The 17412-nt window shown below is 45.1% G+C and overlaps 1 long non-coding RNA gene across 1 annotated transcript; it reads right to left on the reverse strand.

Annotated features, from left to right (window-relative positions):
* Nucleotides 1-95: 95 nt before the first annotated feature.
* On the reverse strand, nt 96-16816 carry LOC118215654. Its single transcript, XR_004762870.1, has 4 exons — nt 16755-16816; nt 16043-16228; nt 12024-12318; nt 96-353 (listed from the first exon to the last, which is right to left on the reverse strand). It is a non-coding gene; the product is annotated as an uncharacterized LOC118215654 (long non-coding RNA).
* Between the last annotated feature and the right edge of the window lie 596 nt (nt 16817-17412).

The following is a 17412-nucleotide window of genomic DNA, read 5'->3' on the forward strand; positions in this document are numbered from 1 at the left end:
TGTGTGCGGAGGGCCGTGCGCCGCCCCGCCCCCTTCAAGACCCCCGCGAGTCTTTCCCCGCGTCCCCATTCAGCCAGATAGAGTGACAGCGTAAGTCAGGATGAAAGGGGCAGGCATTAAGGGCTCAGGTAGAGAGGCTGACCCCGAAGCCAGGAGGCTCACCTGAAGAACACTGGCTCTTTTCTTCTCAGGTAGCGGATTAACCCCCGCGAAACAGCGGAACGCCCTCTCCTCTCCTCTACTCTCTTCGGCCCGGCTCCCCGTTCCCGACGACACCGCGGGGGTTAGGGCACATCCTCATTCGCCAGCCGTTCAAACCGAAAAAGGAGCAGGAGAAAATGCCTCAAAGGCCCCTGTTGGGGAAAAGAAAGAAGGCGATGTTGATTTTGCAGCACGGGCGCCACTTACCCTGAATCTCCCCGCCGGCGAATTTCGCGCTCTCAAACACCCTGTAAAAAGGCACAGGAAGCCACCCTGGAGAGAAAGGGTGGGGAACCGCACTGAGGCAGGGTTTTGGGGAGAGGGGGCAGCGTTGGTGTTCTCTATGCTGCTGTACTGTTTAACTCCGTCAAACAGACGGAACCTTTCCCCGTTCATTATCTGATCTCTGCCGACCAGGGCAAACAGGACGGGTGTGAATTCTTTACTGTGTGTGTGTGTGTGTGTGTGTGTGTGTGTGTGAGTGTGTGTGTGTGTGTGTGTGTGTGAGTGTGTGTGTGTTCCAGAGTGCTGATATCTGTGTGTGCTGTTCCCCGATACCGCTTCCGCCCTGACAACAGTGTGTTCAGTCTCTAGCTGGCGATGTCGTCATGCTGTTTCGGGGGCCTGGTCAATACAAGTTGCTGTTCTTATCTTAATAAGAGTCACTTGGCTTTGTGCGCTGGCTGTCACAATACATTCCAGCTGAACCGTGTAACCCCCCCACCCCCACCCACCATCCCCCACCCCTTCACACACCACCCACAACCCCCTCCCCAAACCCCACCACCACCCAACATCCCACAAATGGGACATTATTCCCTTTCCAGACTGAGAAATTTCAGTTTCAAAAAGAAGGTTTGAAAAATTGAGTATTTCTAAATCGCTTACATTAGGGTTTTTCTTATTTTTAATAATTAGTTGTACTTGCTGTACTTTCTCCACAGCTTGCCTCTAGAATCAGTGACTACTTTCCACAACTCAGGCAACATGACACCAGGGGAAAACTAGAAGGGACCACGGGGAGATTTTAGCACACATTCGACATCTGTGCTTTCATACACACGCCTACACAGTTGCTTCCAAATGGCCCACATTATCATACGCATACGGCACACTGGGGGTTACTTGTCCACTCCTTCTGTCTAACACCACCGGGAAATGTAGAGGTCAGCGGGTTTGCTCATGTTTGCCCAGCAGTGTGAAGAGGGGTGTGGCTGATTCACAGGTGAAATATTCTGTGTCTCATTTAGACTGTTCAGTCAAGCAGGTGTGCACAGACGATACTCTGAAAAATGACCTACAGTCATTCGAACTATAGGTGATACCTTTTCCATTGTTTGTTACCAACAAAGATATTGTATAGGTTACATGCATACACTTACACTACCGACAGTAGCACACACTTATCCTGTGCAATTGTATTGTAGAGCATAAATTTGACTAATTACACTATATTTATGTTATTTATCTGTTCGTAAAGCTTGGGGTGGGGGTGGGGGGGTGGGGGGGGGAGCAGTGTGGGTTTGTCTAAAACCACATTAAGCCAAAGTTTAAAACCACATTTCCCCACCTGGGATTCAAACCTGCAACATGAGTCATAAGTTCTGGGGCATCATTTTTAAATTCTGGCAATTCATCCTAAATGTCAGTGTATGATCATTTCCTAAAATTTCTTGCAAACGGTTTATAACAAGTCCATGTGCGAGGACACATGTTCCTAAATCATTCCTACGCATGATCTGCTTATAAATCACAGATCGTCCTAAAATGTGAATGACTCCAACCACTGAATACCTTTAAATATCCTCATATGGTCGGGTTTTCTGATGTATAGCCCTGAAAAACCATTGTCAGATTGATATATAGCTATTTATGCCATTTTATTTATTTAGTTATTTATTTATTGATAGTTTACAGCATGCTAAGGAATCATTTCAGGACTGCATAGCTTAATATTTGTTATAATTGTTTTATTTCAATTGAGTCATCATTGACAGCTGTCAATACCAGCCTTCTGTTTCTTGAATTTAATACACATCTAACGTCTCTGTTCTGCTTGTTATTTTATTTGTATAACACAATGTTACTATTGTGCACAACATTATTACATTTTAGCTTTAAAACATATTTTAGTGCAAGTGAATGACAAAACTTGGCCATGATCTATATAAAATTTCATAATAAATCATATTTTATGTACACAGCCAAGGGACGAGACGATGTGCATTTGCCAGACAGTACTGCTTCCAGCAACAAGCCCTGTGGACGAAAATATTAATTATGCTGCCAATTGTTCTATCTCCATTCACCTCTGAGGGAAATTAGGGACTTCTATTCTCTCTAATGATGTGCATCCAGATGAATTATAATGAAGAGCTGGGCTCTTGGTGATTGGCCAGGTGAATCATTTCCTGACCCCGAGGTCTCACATTTTTAACAAGGCGTCAGCAGAATAATTGCGAGCGCTGCCTCAGTGTGGCTTTTTTCCCTTTTTTCTTCAAAACAAGCAGGCGAGTCAGTGGGCACATCCAATTCATTTTAACTGCCATGCTGCGCAAAGGGGGATTTGCCAGTCATTATTCCATTGTAGTCGGGCAATGATTTGCTCTTTAGCTTCTGTCCGAAGCTCCCTGGATTATTTTTACAGCTATAATGGGATTTTGATTCAAGCCTGGACAGTGTACCGTCGCAGCATGACAAAATATACAAATATAAGCATGTGGGCACGGTCATATTTAAAGGCTGTTTGTAGCATGCCCTATTGATCTATTCGTCAATACACACACTGTGTTAATCATTGTATTTCAAAGTACTGACACAAGACAGTTTTATGACACGTGCGTCGTGTGTATTTGTTCATCTGGAAACTGTGAAGTTATCTGATTGGTTTTAAGGATTTTTTCCCCCGGTGACTAATACAGCCAGAATACCAACGTCAGGTTTGAGGATTTGAAAAGACGGCTTTTGTGCTCTAACCGGCTTGTCCCTCAGAGAAATGTGCCATGTGTCCTCAGAGTCCTGAGAGAGGAAGGCTGTCTCTCTCTCTGCGTGGCACGGCGAGCTAGCAGGCTGTGAACTAGCCAGCCGGCGGGGAAATTTGTATTCGAGCGCGGTGCTCGTGGCCGTACCTGGCGGGCCCCCGCTTTGCCTCTCCGCGGTGCTCGCGGTAATTGGAATTTTAAACGATAATAACAAATACAATGCAGCAGAAGACTCCAGAAATGTACAGGGAGGGAGAGACGAGGAGGGGGAAACGTTGTTAAAATTCATGTGTGGTGAGAATAAATATGTCGACATCTACTACTTCGGCAAGGATACTAGGGGTCACAGTTTTGTCAGGAGGAGTGTGTGGCAGAAGGTGCACATTATAATTCATGACACTGAAGCACTACACAGATTTTTTGTATTCAAACCACATATACCCTTGGTGGTGGACTATTATTATACTGAATTATTTGATGTGGGTGGTTTCATCCAATCGCACTCAGTTCTTTATCTGTGTCCCTGGCAACCAGACCTCTACCATCCTGGCAATGCTGATTACCGGGCCATACCCTTTCCTCTACTGATTAGTGTAGGTGTTGTCTCAAAGGGGCGTGGCCTGCCAGCTTTCCATACCAGGTCATTGTCCTGGATTACATATTTATGAGAAGAATTTCTTCCTTCTCCAGTTTCCCAGCCTGTCCATGGGTGTGGAAATACAAGACGAAAAATTGGCCCCCAGTGATCAGGGTGGAGGAGCCCTGGTCTGGACAAATATTCCCTCCCCAGGGACTGTTCTGGGACCAGTTTCAGATTTGTTTCCATATAATGGTTTAGTTTACGATTAGGGTTGGGTAAAATAATTTTTGGTTGGGTGTTCAAAAATTGTCCCAGAGCCCACAGATTAACCAAATGACTTATTGTGAGAGCTAAATATCAATTCAAATGAAGGTCGGTATGGAACCTCAACTGGATCCAGTGTTCACTAATCAGGTCCTGACTGCTCTCTCAAACACACGCACACACAGGAACACACACACACACACACGCGTGCACATACACATGCGCACACTACTTCCAGTGTTCGCAGGAAACATTTCCCCAAACTTTAGACGTTCAAAATAAAACTCTCTTTCTGCCTCAGACATTTTTTCAGTGCCAAGTATGAGCCCCACCTCCACCAGAGAGCCTGTGCTCCTCCCTGCAGCTGTTCTCCCCTGGAGCTGCTCCCATTCCTGCTCTTTGCTGACCCAGGACGACTGCCTGCACCTGGGACAGGGGCCTGTCCCTCAGGGCGAGAAAGGCCTCCCAGCCTGTCACACCCCACCCATCACCTCAGCAGACCCACAGCAACTCAATCGACAGGTGCAAGTCTGACGGGCATGCCAGAGTCACACGAGGCCAGCGATTGACAGATCCTTTTCCCGTGTGTCCATGAGTGTGTGTGTATGTTTCTGTGTGCATGTGTGTGTGTGTGTGTGTGTGTATTAGGGATGGTGCCGAAAACAAATACCATATTCAGCAACACTCGGATAATGCGTTTACCCTGAAAGTATTCTCCTCCTCAATTTGACCAATATTATTGAGATTCGGATCTATTTTCCCATCTCTTTGATGCGATTTGCTCAGAAGTCAAATTGTACATACTACTTTGTAGAAACTACTTTACGTTGTACATACAACTTTGAACATACTACTTCAATTTGTACATACTAATTGGTACATACTACTTTACTTTGTACATACTAGTTTACTTTGTACATAGTACTTTACTTTGCAAATACTACATTGTACATACTATTTATGTAGAAAATTTAAAAATATGTACAAAGTAGTATGTGTGTACTTAATGTGCGCTTAAAAGTATGTACTTAAATTATATACTAAAAAATAAAAAAAAACATTTTAAAGTTCAAATTATGTATGTACTTAAAAGTATGTACTTAAAATTACAATTGTTTGTGAAATGCATTATATATATATATATATATATATATATATATATATACATATATATACACACATATATATATATATATATATACATATATTAATAAATAAAAATCTTGCAGCTTCTCCCAGAGTCCCTCAGAATGGGGAGGCTGCTGTGTTTGAGCGCAGAACTCAGGATTAGTAAGGAGTGTCATTTCTGAAAGGACCAATTAGAGAGCTGTTTGCACTGCCCTGGCTCCTGGGGTTTGTTTTTCCCTCTCTGTGTATGGTGCCATGGGGGTTGCCTAGCGCTGTTGTATTCATCACCGTTGTGGGGAGCTCCCCGACATCTTTGGCCACTGCTTCTCACGGATCCAGGGACAAGGGATCCAGGGTCTCTGGGATAATAGGGGCCCATGGATGTGCATCCACATTTTTGTCCTACCCATTATTTTCCAGAAACAAGTAGAGTGGGATGGAGGCCTTTTAAACAGACCCCACATCAAAAGTGCCCATGGTCCTGTCTAATTGGCTTCCTGATGTAGCTGAGTGAGCGCTGCCCTGTGCGGACTTCTAACATTCCAGTTCTTCTGTGCACATGTGTACGCACATGTGTGTGTACACACACACACACACAACACCCTAGAGGATTTCAAACACAAGCTATGACACTTGCTTCCAATCTTAGAGAAGCAAAACCATTCCTCCACACCACTGACTGTGGTTTTTGTTCTCTTTTAAGAAAGGGTTTCATTTAGAGTGAAATTAGATGCATAGTAATGGGCCACGTCAGAAATAATGTGCCTCTGGCGGCTTTGTTTCCGGATGGTCACAGGTTTTAATTGAAAGCAATTGAGAACCTACTCTGGCCTTAAAATAATGCATCCATGTCTGAGGAGCACTGAATTGAATATCCTTGAATTTCCTGAATTGAAATTTGGTTTGAATTAAAGCAGGGTGTTGGAGAAAGTGACTCATTTTTGGGGCAGAAATTCAGGAGGTCTCCTTTGTGGAACTGCAGCGCATGACCGGGGTGAAAAACGCATGGGGGAGTTTGAAAAGAGAGGGAGGAGGAAAAGATGGTGACCTTTTACATTCCTCAGGAGAGAATCTCTCAGACGGTGGACGTGGAAAAAAAAGAGGAGAAGAGAGCTTTTCCTTGACCTTTGAGAGCACTGAAATAAAGAAAGGCCTTTAAACGGCCCATCTGTGCAGTCTTTGGGGTGTCCAGTCTCATCTGAAAAGGGCCGGTGTGGGTGCTGCGTATAAAGGTCTCGACTGAATACCACGATTAGTTCATCTGTTGAATCAGGGCCCTGTTTCACGAAGCAGAATTACAGAGGTAGTTGGATAACTGCACTGAGTAAAACCTGGAACCGTCCCAAATGTGGAACATGGACTGAAGCAAAAAAAAGAAGCTGTTCCAGGTTTTACTCATCAGCAGATTTATCCAGCTAAGTCAGTAATCCTGCTTTGTGAAATACCTCCCCCCGCCCAGGTGTCACAGTGTTGGGCTAAAACAAAAACTCACACTGGCCCATTTCAGATAAGATTGGGCCCCCTTGGTGTATGCAAATGAAACCTGGGAAGCCCAATCACATCACGCTAAACCATTACACCCAAAACTGAACTACAGTATGAAGACTGGGCGCTTTTCGGACGTTTCATTGCAGCATACTGTCAGCCTGCTCCCCCATGCTCATAAATGTAAAAGGTACGCTAGTATCCCTCTTGTACAGTAGCGCACATGTCCGTGCATGAGCGTTCATCCTGATGAATTCTTTCATCTGCGCTCGTCGCTTGACTCACAATAACACACTCCTCCTGGAAAGTTAATCTTTCCGATTTATCTTATGAACTGGAATAATTTAACCCTTTCACTCATTTAACAATGACTATTTTATTAAATAACAAACTTTAATAAAGAGAAGTGGGGCTTCCTTAGGAACCAGCAGCACGGCTGAAGAAGATTTGAATCGAGCGACCACAGCTATTATGGAGTACCTGCAATCCTAGCCTCTGATATTTTAAATTGAATTGTGTGCCTACGACTCACAAACCCCTGATAACCGCACGGTCCTGTATAGATATGCAAATATATTACAATAATAGAATATTAGTCTCTGGAAACTGACAAGAGTCATTTGTTTCACATGAGTGCTTTAAAAACATTAAATGAAAAATATGCGTTGACAGTAAATTAGGCTTGGGAAATGTGATGTGTTTTAATTTTTCATTTTCGCACTGTAGAATTTTTATTAGGAGGGCAGCCTCCAGTTTCGATATAAGATATTAAGCACCCATGCAAACATGAAAAATGTATGCACAGGCAAGAATGGCAATCATTTATGGTGGAAATAATCTATAATTCAGCTGTTATGCTTAAAAATTGAAAGAATGACTATACCTTATGATTGTCTGTATCCAGCACTTTGGGTAAAAAACATTATTATTATTATTATTATTATTATTAAAATGGTGTTCACAAATAAGTGTTTATTACTATACAATGTAAATACATTATACTATTGTACTTATTTGGCTAAACTTCTGACCCACAAACATACCATACATTATTGGGGCAAATATTTGTGGATAGGTTTGTATGGTCCAATATTTATTTTATGAGCCTAAATATTTGTCATTTTGGCTGTATTTATTTATCCCCCCCACCCCCACCCCACCACCCCCAGGCCCCCTACCCTGGTTATACAGTAAAGTATTTTAACAACAGTACACGTAAGCAGACTACAAAGGATTAACCCCCAAGGTGTGAAAAAGAAGAATAAAGAAAATGAACACACATATGCACATACATGCGCACACATGTGCATACCTACATACACAAATCAACCACACACATAATAATGTGAACATGCATGTGGACATACAGACATATGCACACACACGTGCACACATGGCTATACCCATGTACCCACATACACAAAGCAATCGCACACATATTAATGTGAGCATGCACGTGGACATACAGAATCATACACACACACACGCACACATGGCTATACCGCTGTATCCATGTACACAAAGCAACCACACACATATTAATGTGAACATGCATGTGGACATACAGAATCATACACACACACACGCACACATGGCTATACCGCTGTATCCATGTACACAAAGCAATCGCACACATATTAATGTGAACATGCATGTGGACATACAGACATATGCACACACACGTGCACGCATGGCCATACCCATGTACCCACATACACAAAGCAACCACACACATATTAATGTGGACATGCATGTGGACATACAGACATATGCACACACACGTGCACGCATGGCCATACCCATGTACACAAAGCAACCACACACATATTAATGTGAACATGCATGTGGACATACAGACATACGCACACACACGTTCACGCATGGCCATACCTCTGTATCCATGTACACAAAGCAATCGCACACATATTAATGTGAACATGTGGACATACAGACATATGCACACACACGCACACATGGCCATACCCCTGTATCCATGTACACAAAGCAATCGCACACATATCAATGTGAACATGTGGACATACAGACACACGCACACACACGTGCACACATGGCTATACCCATGTACCCACATACACAAAGCAATCTCACACATATTAATGTGAACATGCATGTGGACATACAGACATATGCACACACACGTGCACGCATGGCCATACCCATGTACACAAAGCAACCACACACATATTAATGTGAACATGCATGTGGACATACAGACATATGCACACACACGTGCACACATGGCTATACCCATGTACCCACATACACAAAGCAATCGCACACATATTAATGTGAACATGCATGTGGACATACAGACATATGCACACACACGTGCACACATGGCCATACCCATGTACACAAAGCAACCGCACACATATTAATGTGAACATGCATGTGCTCGTAAATAAGCACGTACACAGTTCCCAGCTGCCATGCGTTCAGCCTCTCGTTACGGAAAATCAGTTGATGCAACTAACATTTCCAGAGTTTAACCTCTGCCATACAGTCACATCAGCCTGTAAAGCAAATTACCTCTGGCTCCACAGACTCTGCCCATGTCTGTGCATAATGCTAACGTTTGCCAAAATTGAATTTAAGTAAGCACTGATTCGGGTAACAGAGTCTAAGGAGAAACACACGTACGAATAAACATATGGCCCGTGTAATGTTGACTCCCCAATGCAGTTCTCTAGGTTGGCCATCCATAACATTTCTTCAGCCAATTATCCTCCATTAAGCTTAACAGAGGGGTGTGCGTGTTGGGAACATAAAGCAGCGGTATTATAGGCACCTGGAAAAACACAAACCCAGGAATCGATTTTTGTTGGACACACCAAGCTGTTGTAAAGCACTCTTGATTACAGCTGACCAAACACTCTCCTTGGGTTCAAGTTAATAGCGTGCATTGGCATTTTAAACTGAACTTAAAAATAGTTGATAGGAGTTGTCTTTTTTTCTTGAAATAACATTGTGAATTGGCTGTTTACCTGAGAAGATCCTTTTAAAGTCCAATGGTTATAGCTTTTATAGAGCACTCAGGTGGCATATTAAGCACTGGGTCTTGGTGCAGCAATGAAACCTGTGGACAAGAATTGGGATTGAACAGGCTGGTCAATGCATAATAGATTGTTGACTGAGCCAGGGAGGGAGGGGTTTGGTCAGCAGGGTACAGCCAGCCCCATTGTGCAGTAGCGGCTTCCCTCAGACAGACTGGGCCCCCGTAGCACGCCTGCGGCAGCTGCGTTAGCCGCGCAGTCCTGCAGTGACTGCGCAGTTAGGCTGAGGGTTGCCACACCCACTCAAAGTTAAACAGTGAATAAAACAGTGGTTTTAAATTTATCAGTTAATAATTTTTTTTATTTTTTTTTAATGGAATCAGGGATGGTAAATGTTTTGGAGTGTTTCAGAGAGTGCTGGTTTTCTTTGCCCTGCCAGATCTCCGACTCGCCCGGTTGCTGTGCTTATTATTCTCCCTAGCCACAGAAGCTTTTGTCACGCCAATCTTTGCGCTTCGTAATATCTTCATCACGACTGGACGCAGATTAAAAATAGGAAGAGAAATGGAAGATAAGCCAAAGATGGTAAAGTGAAAAAAAAAAGAATCCTTTCACCATCACATCTGAAAGGCAAGATAAGGATCTGGCAACACATCAACATAGATTCTGCCAGAACTTTTATTGTTATTCATTCACCTGACTGCACATGTGGAGGCGGGCCTTTTATAAACACCTGGGGCAAGTTTAAAAAAAAAAATTTTTTTTGTTACCTCACAGGTCGGTCACAGTGCTGATAGCCTAGTATGTGTGTACAGGAAAGACTGAGAAAGAGGGAGGACTGACAGATCCCCTATGGGGTCAATAGGTTTTCTTCTTCCCATTAGGAAGTGTCTTTTCACAGACAGATACCAACGGCTTTCAGCTCTAAATAAGCACAAAAGCACTCCTCTTTTTCTGGGGGGAATGAAGCGGGCATTCTTGCGTATTCCTGTATGAATAAAAAAATCAGCATATCTATAAAATTCTTTCAAATCACTCTCGCCTTCTCCACAGCAACAGCCCAAGCCCTGGCTCTGGCTCCGCCCCTCTGCAAACACTCACACTTTTCTGTAAAGTTCTGAGAGTGTGAGAACGCCGGGGATTGTGGGAAACGCTCGGCTGAATAGAGACGCTCAGAAAGACCGGAGGTCCTTCTGTCAGAGGAACCGGACATTTTCCACCCTGCCCCTCCTCCCCACCCCCACCCCCCTGCAAACTCTGGGGTTTTTTCTGGAGGCGTTCAGCACAATGGCCACCTGTCACCAACGGAAAGCTCAAGTGTGAAAACCCAGCCTTCAGCTTATCCCTCCCCATGAGCGCCAGCCGCTGCCTCCGACATCGCCGTTGGCCTTTTTATTCGCCCCCCCCACCCCCCGCGTCTCCTCTCTCCAATGTCTCATTGTTATGGCTTTTTATCGGAAGCGGCGAATCGGTTGGGGAGACGGGACAGCGATGGCAATGGTGGGGGGGGGGGGGGGGGGGGGGGGGGGTCGGGATGCTTTCTCCTGCGGCTGCGGGTCGGCCAGGCTGCTGCCTTTCAGCTCTGAAAGGAGCGGAACGGCGTTCCCACAGTGCAACGCTGCAGGACCAAACGGCCACTCTCACAGTCTGTGCAGCGTGCCATTGATCTCATCCACTGTGTATAGATGTGCGCTTTATAAAAGTGCCAAAGTGCACCCCCCCCTCCCCCCCCCCACCCTTTGCACCCCAATATTTGTCAAAAAAACTAAATAATGAAACACTCACTCCTTTTTGCTCAAGCTCAATTGCTTGGCATTACAAGAAGCAGCAAAAGCCTGAAGACTTCTTGTAATACCGTTTACTCATTTGTCAATGTTTTTCCTTTCTATGGTCTTCCTCAAACATCCCGCTTCTCTTCCTCCCACAACTGAACCTTGCTGTTTTTTCTGGATTATACATTTATTTTTCTGCGATGACCACAGCATCAAAGTTTCATCAAACCCCCTTTTCAAAACGATATTAAAGACTGAACTGATCGGTTCTCTCTATCGCTTCATCTCCCCATGCCTCTCCTTCCCCCGACGCTTCATGTAACAGCCTTTAATAAGATCCTGCACACCCTCCCAATGACATGAATAATGCATCGTGGAACTCTAGTCTTCAAGTCAATTTGTTGCCCTTATCCCCCCCCCCCCCCCCCCCCGATTTAATAATTCATAAAAATTTGCATTTCCAATATAGAGTTTGAAAGGCCCTCATCCACCGAGCCGACTGGAAGTGCATAATTTTAAATATTGTTATGATTTTTGTCTTTTTTTGGTGAGATTTTTTTTTTCTTCCTGATTGCAGTTTCGCTGTTCGGGAACCCACCGCCGTGCCGTGAGGAGCAGGTCCGCGCTGATGAATCTCTCTGAGGATCCTTCCTTCCTGTGAGTCGCTGCAGAAATGACCTCATCAATCACTCTCGCCCGATCGTCGCCTGGCCGGTGACACGGCGGCGGAGGAGACCCACCCGGCGGCCCGGCGGCCCGGCGGCCCGGCGGTTTGGGGGTGGTGACCCCGTGAGGTCATCCGGTGCGAGTCATGTCACATGTTTCCCGGCCGGGGTCCGTGCGGTGCCAGTCACCGGGAACGACGATGCGTCGCTGCGGCGATCGGGAAGGAGCTGTCGGCATAAATCACAGGAGGGCAAAGGTCACAGAAAGTGAAAGAATGTGACTGTAAAATGAGAGGAAATCATGGGCAGAATTAAGATGAAAGCATACATTCTCTCCTATATGACCAGGCTGCGGTCAAAAGTAAGGCCTGTAATTTTATGCATGCAGACAAAGATATACAGTACCCTCCAATATTATCGGCACCCTTGATAGATGAGCAAAAAGGCTGTATAAAATTAACACATGCAATGAGTTTTATTGTGTGCTAAATGTGTGATATTACATCTTATACCAAAACAATTGCTCAGAGAGTTTTTTAGTAAGTAATAATTTAACGTGTGTCTGTGTGTCTCTGAGTGTCTGTATATGCATCTTGTCGAAGAAAATGGTGTCCCAACTGACACTCTTTTTTCAGTACTTTGCGCCCCCTCCCTTTGCAAGGATAAAAACTACTGATATGTCTTCTATAGAGAGATTAGGGAATATATGGTGGGGGGAGTATTTAAACATAAGCGCACACAATACATGCATAGACACACATGCACGCACACACAAGCACAAATTCACACACAGCATATTTCTCAGCCGAACTCCCTGTATGTCCTCCAGCGGCCAAACAGAGAGCCCACCCTGCAGGAACTCCCCCCATTCAGCCACGAGGAAAGGCCCCAGCAGCGTCTGCCTCCTAGATCCGCTTCCATTCAGCCCCTAGGAAAGGCCTCAGCAGCGCCTGCCTCCTAGATCCGCTTCCATTCAGCCACGAGGAGCGGCCAGTCAGCCCAGCAGGGGTTTCTCCAGCACGAGAGCGCTGCTATTAACATTGCTGGTTCATGTGAGAACAGTGTTCAGCTGGGGTATGTTTAACTGGCTCAAGGAATTTATTTGAATCTCTGTGACATTAATCCTCTCAGTAATGTGCAGCAGAAGGGGGAGTAGGGGAGTGGGGGGGGGGGTGGGTTCGTAAATTGCATGTGCCCGAACAGGCAGCACAGGCGGTAGAATGGCGAGAAAATTATTTAAAGATCACATTCTGGTTGAAACACCATCCACTGTCCCTTTTATATCCATAATACATCCATATCGAAACATCTGCAGACATACAGGAAACAACAAATTGGGTATTAACAGCTATGGAGACACAGTGGAGGGAGTGGATCTGAGCTAAATGTTCTGAGCAGTAGGTAATATTGGAGCTAATCTGCAATAAATCAAAACTGATAAACCATCCCTAAACAAAAAACAGACTGTTCTCCAAATTCAATTTATGAAGAACATTTTGAAATTCTCTTTCTTTAAAACATAAGTTAATTGCATTTAAATTAGTCGAGCATTTTGATAAAACTCGGTTTAAAAATCATTATTGGTAATAAGTTAGTGTTTCTGGACCTAAAATGGTAATTACGTCAATTACCCGCAAAACATTTTCCGCATTAGTCTCAGCCCCTTGTTTGGATATTAGAGGCTGTGTTGTTGGCTCTATATTTTTTGATGGAAATTCGCCTACATAGATGCATTGAGTAATGTTGACTTCTTATTTAGCATTCATTAAGAGGACCTTACAATAATTAGCAAATATTTAGTAAAAGTAACGGAAATAATTGTTTATAGGCATGCATGTGCAAGCATACAAAATATTAAAATCACAATTTCCTGCTCATAAGCGGTAGGCCTAATGACAACGATTTCTCCGGAAGAAGCCATTCAAATAAAACGTGCGTGCGCCCAGCACTGGCGTTTCAGAGGTGGTCACCCAGGAAAGACGCTCGCGTGGCTTGCAATTGATTAGATCAATGAGGTGTGGCTGACGCTGGCTGGTTTTGTCTAACGTTTTAGTCACAGCAATGCGAGGAATTAGGGTCTCGGGAGAACCTGTTCTTACAAATCCAATACCAGACGCGCCGGGCTATTTGTTTTCTCATTTCGTGCCGTTATGGTTAATTTGTTAAATCTACTCGACTCAGGCATCGGATTTTCCCCGCTCATTGCCAGCCATGAGCGAATCTATGGAAGGGAAAAAATAAGAACACGTTAATTGGATTGCTCAAAATTGGTCTTCCGATTAACAGAACGGTAAATGCGATTAACTCGTCAAGACGATAGACTATTGGTGTTTCCCCCCTTCCCTGCCCTTCCTTACTTTCGTCTTTCGTTATTTGTGGGTATTTATTCAGAGCAGGGTCTAGATTCTCAATACTGTTGGCTCCTGCAGCTCGTGTGCCTGACAGGGACCAGGCTAATTAAAGTTTTTGGCATGGATTTGGTGGCTAAAAAAGTAAGTTGGTCAGAGATGTGGAATGTCTGTAGTTGCCCGGCGTCTGGGCTGGACAGCTGTGGACTCAAGGAAGCGGGTGCACCTGGGGAAACGAGATAACTGGTCGCCGACCAAAATCCGTGGAACGCGCTGCCAGGGCGACGGCACCTTCCAGGCGAGCGCAGAAACATTCAGCGCTGAAACGTGCGTCGTCCAATTCATTCCTTTTCCGCGGTCCGTTACGCACGCAGAAACGTATTCACGGATTAAAATCTTCTCTGCCGTTCATGATCGCACAGAGCGTAGCGCTCGCGGTGGGTTTTCACAGGTAAACAGTTTATTCACGGAAGGCGAGCCGCAATTAAAAGCAGATTTATTTCCGTGCATTTGCGCTTGCGTCTCTGCCCCGAAAGGAGTAGGAGTCGGTTCATACATCTTAAAGAAGAGGAGGCTGTGAAGGTACTGAACCCGTCGACTCACTAAACAGGCGGTAATGACACTGAATCGTGCCGGTGAAACAGCCCCGCGAACAAGGTGCTAATTTGCACTATCGATGAAAAGACTTCCTGTCCTGTTGGTTAGGCTGGTTACTAATGATATGCCGTAATGCTCTTCTCTGTCCAATGCGGGTGATATATGGTCAGACACCTCAGGTCCACCCACACCTCCAATGGCCAGAGCTGTCTAACACTTTTATGTAAGCCATTTACTCTCCTTGGTTGTTGTAGCTGTGACATCGCAAACGTTATTAGAGTCTCTGTCGTGTATACAGGACATGATGTTTTAAGGTGCCCTGGTTTAAGGCGGTTGGATGCGGTGTTCCTAATAATTTAGAAAAGACAAGCAGCGCTGCTGCATCTTATCGTATCCCAGCACTGCTCAAATAACGTCTTCCAGATAGGAGTCTGTCTCTGCGTGTGGGCCTAGATCAATAAAAAGGCACTGATTCGCCCCTGTGGTGTTGGTGCTTTATCATGTACACTGACTCTTAGAACGACTGCTTTCATTCCATATTAATTCATTCATGGTTTATCGTTACAGAAAGATTAAAGTGTGTAGGCTATATATACAATTTTTTTCGGTTATATTTCATAAATCGGGGTCAGGGTTATTCTGGCTATCTCAGTGTCCTCCTTAACAACTCACACATTAATGTTTTAGTGTTTGACAACCAGCCACTTTATATTGTTAGCTTCTTACACTACACAAAAAATGCACTGAAGAAAGCTAACACTGAAACGTTCCTCATGGGCTTCTATTAAAACATAAAGCTTTAAGCGTGTTTGAGGCATCTTCTGGTGTGCGGAGCCTTCTTTTCTTACGCCAAACAGAATATGAAGCATACTTTGAAATGTACAAAAATATATATTTCTCAGAAGCCCCTGCCTCGGCTTGTACGTGCACAAGTGGCTGTTATTGAGGTTGGGTGTGGAGCGCTCTGTGATGGAGGGAATGGTGTTTTAGTCACGCTCGTCTCTCACTCTCTGTCAAACAGCCCTCCTCCTCCTCCTCCTCCTCCTCCTCCTCCGCTGGCTTCCTGCCCTGTGGGAGTGATGGAGCGATAGCACCGCGGGGCTCTCTCATTGCAGCGCAGGCCGGGGCCCTGGGGTTTCCACAGCGTTTAGGCAACGCCGGCCCTCAGGTGCCGGCATGTCAGCGCTCACCGCCTGCAGCGGGCGGGGGGGGAGGGGGGGCGGGGTGGGAGAAGCACATTTCAGATACATGAAGGAAAGATGAGTCCGCTGAGTGATGACTTCTTTTAGAGAACGGCGAAAAACGCACGCCTTCATACACACGCAGACACACACATACACACACACACACACACACGCACACACCTTTTTCTTTTCAAATCTTTCTCTCGCACACGTGAAAAATGGTACATGCATATAAATGTGTGCACACACACACACACACTCATACCTGCATGCGCTTTGTCTCCGTCACGCTCACACACACACACATACATACACGCATGCTCTTTGTCTCGCACACACACACACAAACGCAGCCACTGGAGGATCGTTTCACAAAACCACAAGAGGAGGCGGAGGAGTGAATGAGTGAATGTTACTTTGATGTTTCCCATCATCCCTCTGGTGGTCTCTCTCAACGCCCCCCCTCCCCCCCCAGGCTAAATGTAGGTGTGGACTGCACAGGTGGGGGAAGCCACGGGTGACTGCAAACCCACACCTCTGAGGCCCGCGTGCATCAGGAACTGCTTGTTTTTCACAGTTGGTCTTTCAACAGTTTCATTTTCCTTGCTGCGGGGGAGAGAAAGCAGACAAGGTGAAGAGGAGATATTTTGAAAAGCATTGTGGGAAAAAAGCCGCCAACCTTTTCTACCTCCTGTCAAACCCCCACCCCCCCCTTGCCATGAGTCACATTAAAAATAACCTCTTCATAAAAGTCAACTCTTTCTACAGCCCAACACAAATACGGTAGAGAGGGATGCAGTAAATCAGACACCAGGCTCACAGTGGACAGAATGGACACACCATGTACACCTGAAAACATCCATTACAGGATTATGACGCATGTTGATGAATGCGTTATTTCAGTCACTCATGTTTATCCATGATTATCCACACAAGCTACAGAACTTGTAGTAAACCTTCGTTATCTTATCCTATGTTGTTTCTTTGTATCTATCCCCTTTAGCAGTACGTCTGTGTATAGCTGAAGACAGAGAATTGAAAGTGAATCGCACACGTTCTGTAAGACTTGGCCGGTACAGCACCGTGTGAAACAGTGAGCTCATCCCCCCCCGCTCGGCCCACAGCACCAGCATGCTTTGCAGAAGTCTCCGGCGTAACTCAAGAGCGTCTCATCGACGCGGTCTTCCTGCGGC

This window comes from Anguilla anguilla, chromosome 16 (genome assembly GCF_013347855.1).
Source record: "Anguilla anguilla isolate fAngAng1 chromosome 16, fAngAng1.pri, whole genome shotgun sequence".
NCBI classification, from domain to species: Eukaryota; Metazoa; Chordata; class Actinopteri; order Anguilliformes; family Anguillidae; genus Anguilla; species Anguilla anguilla.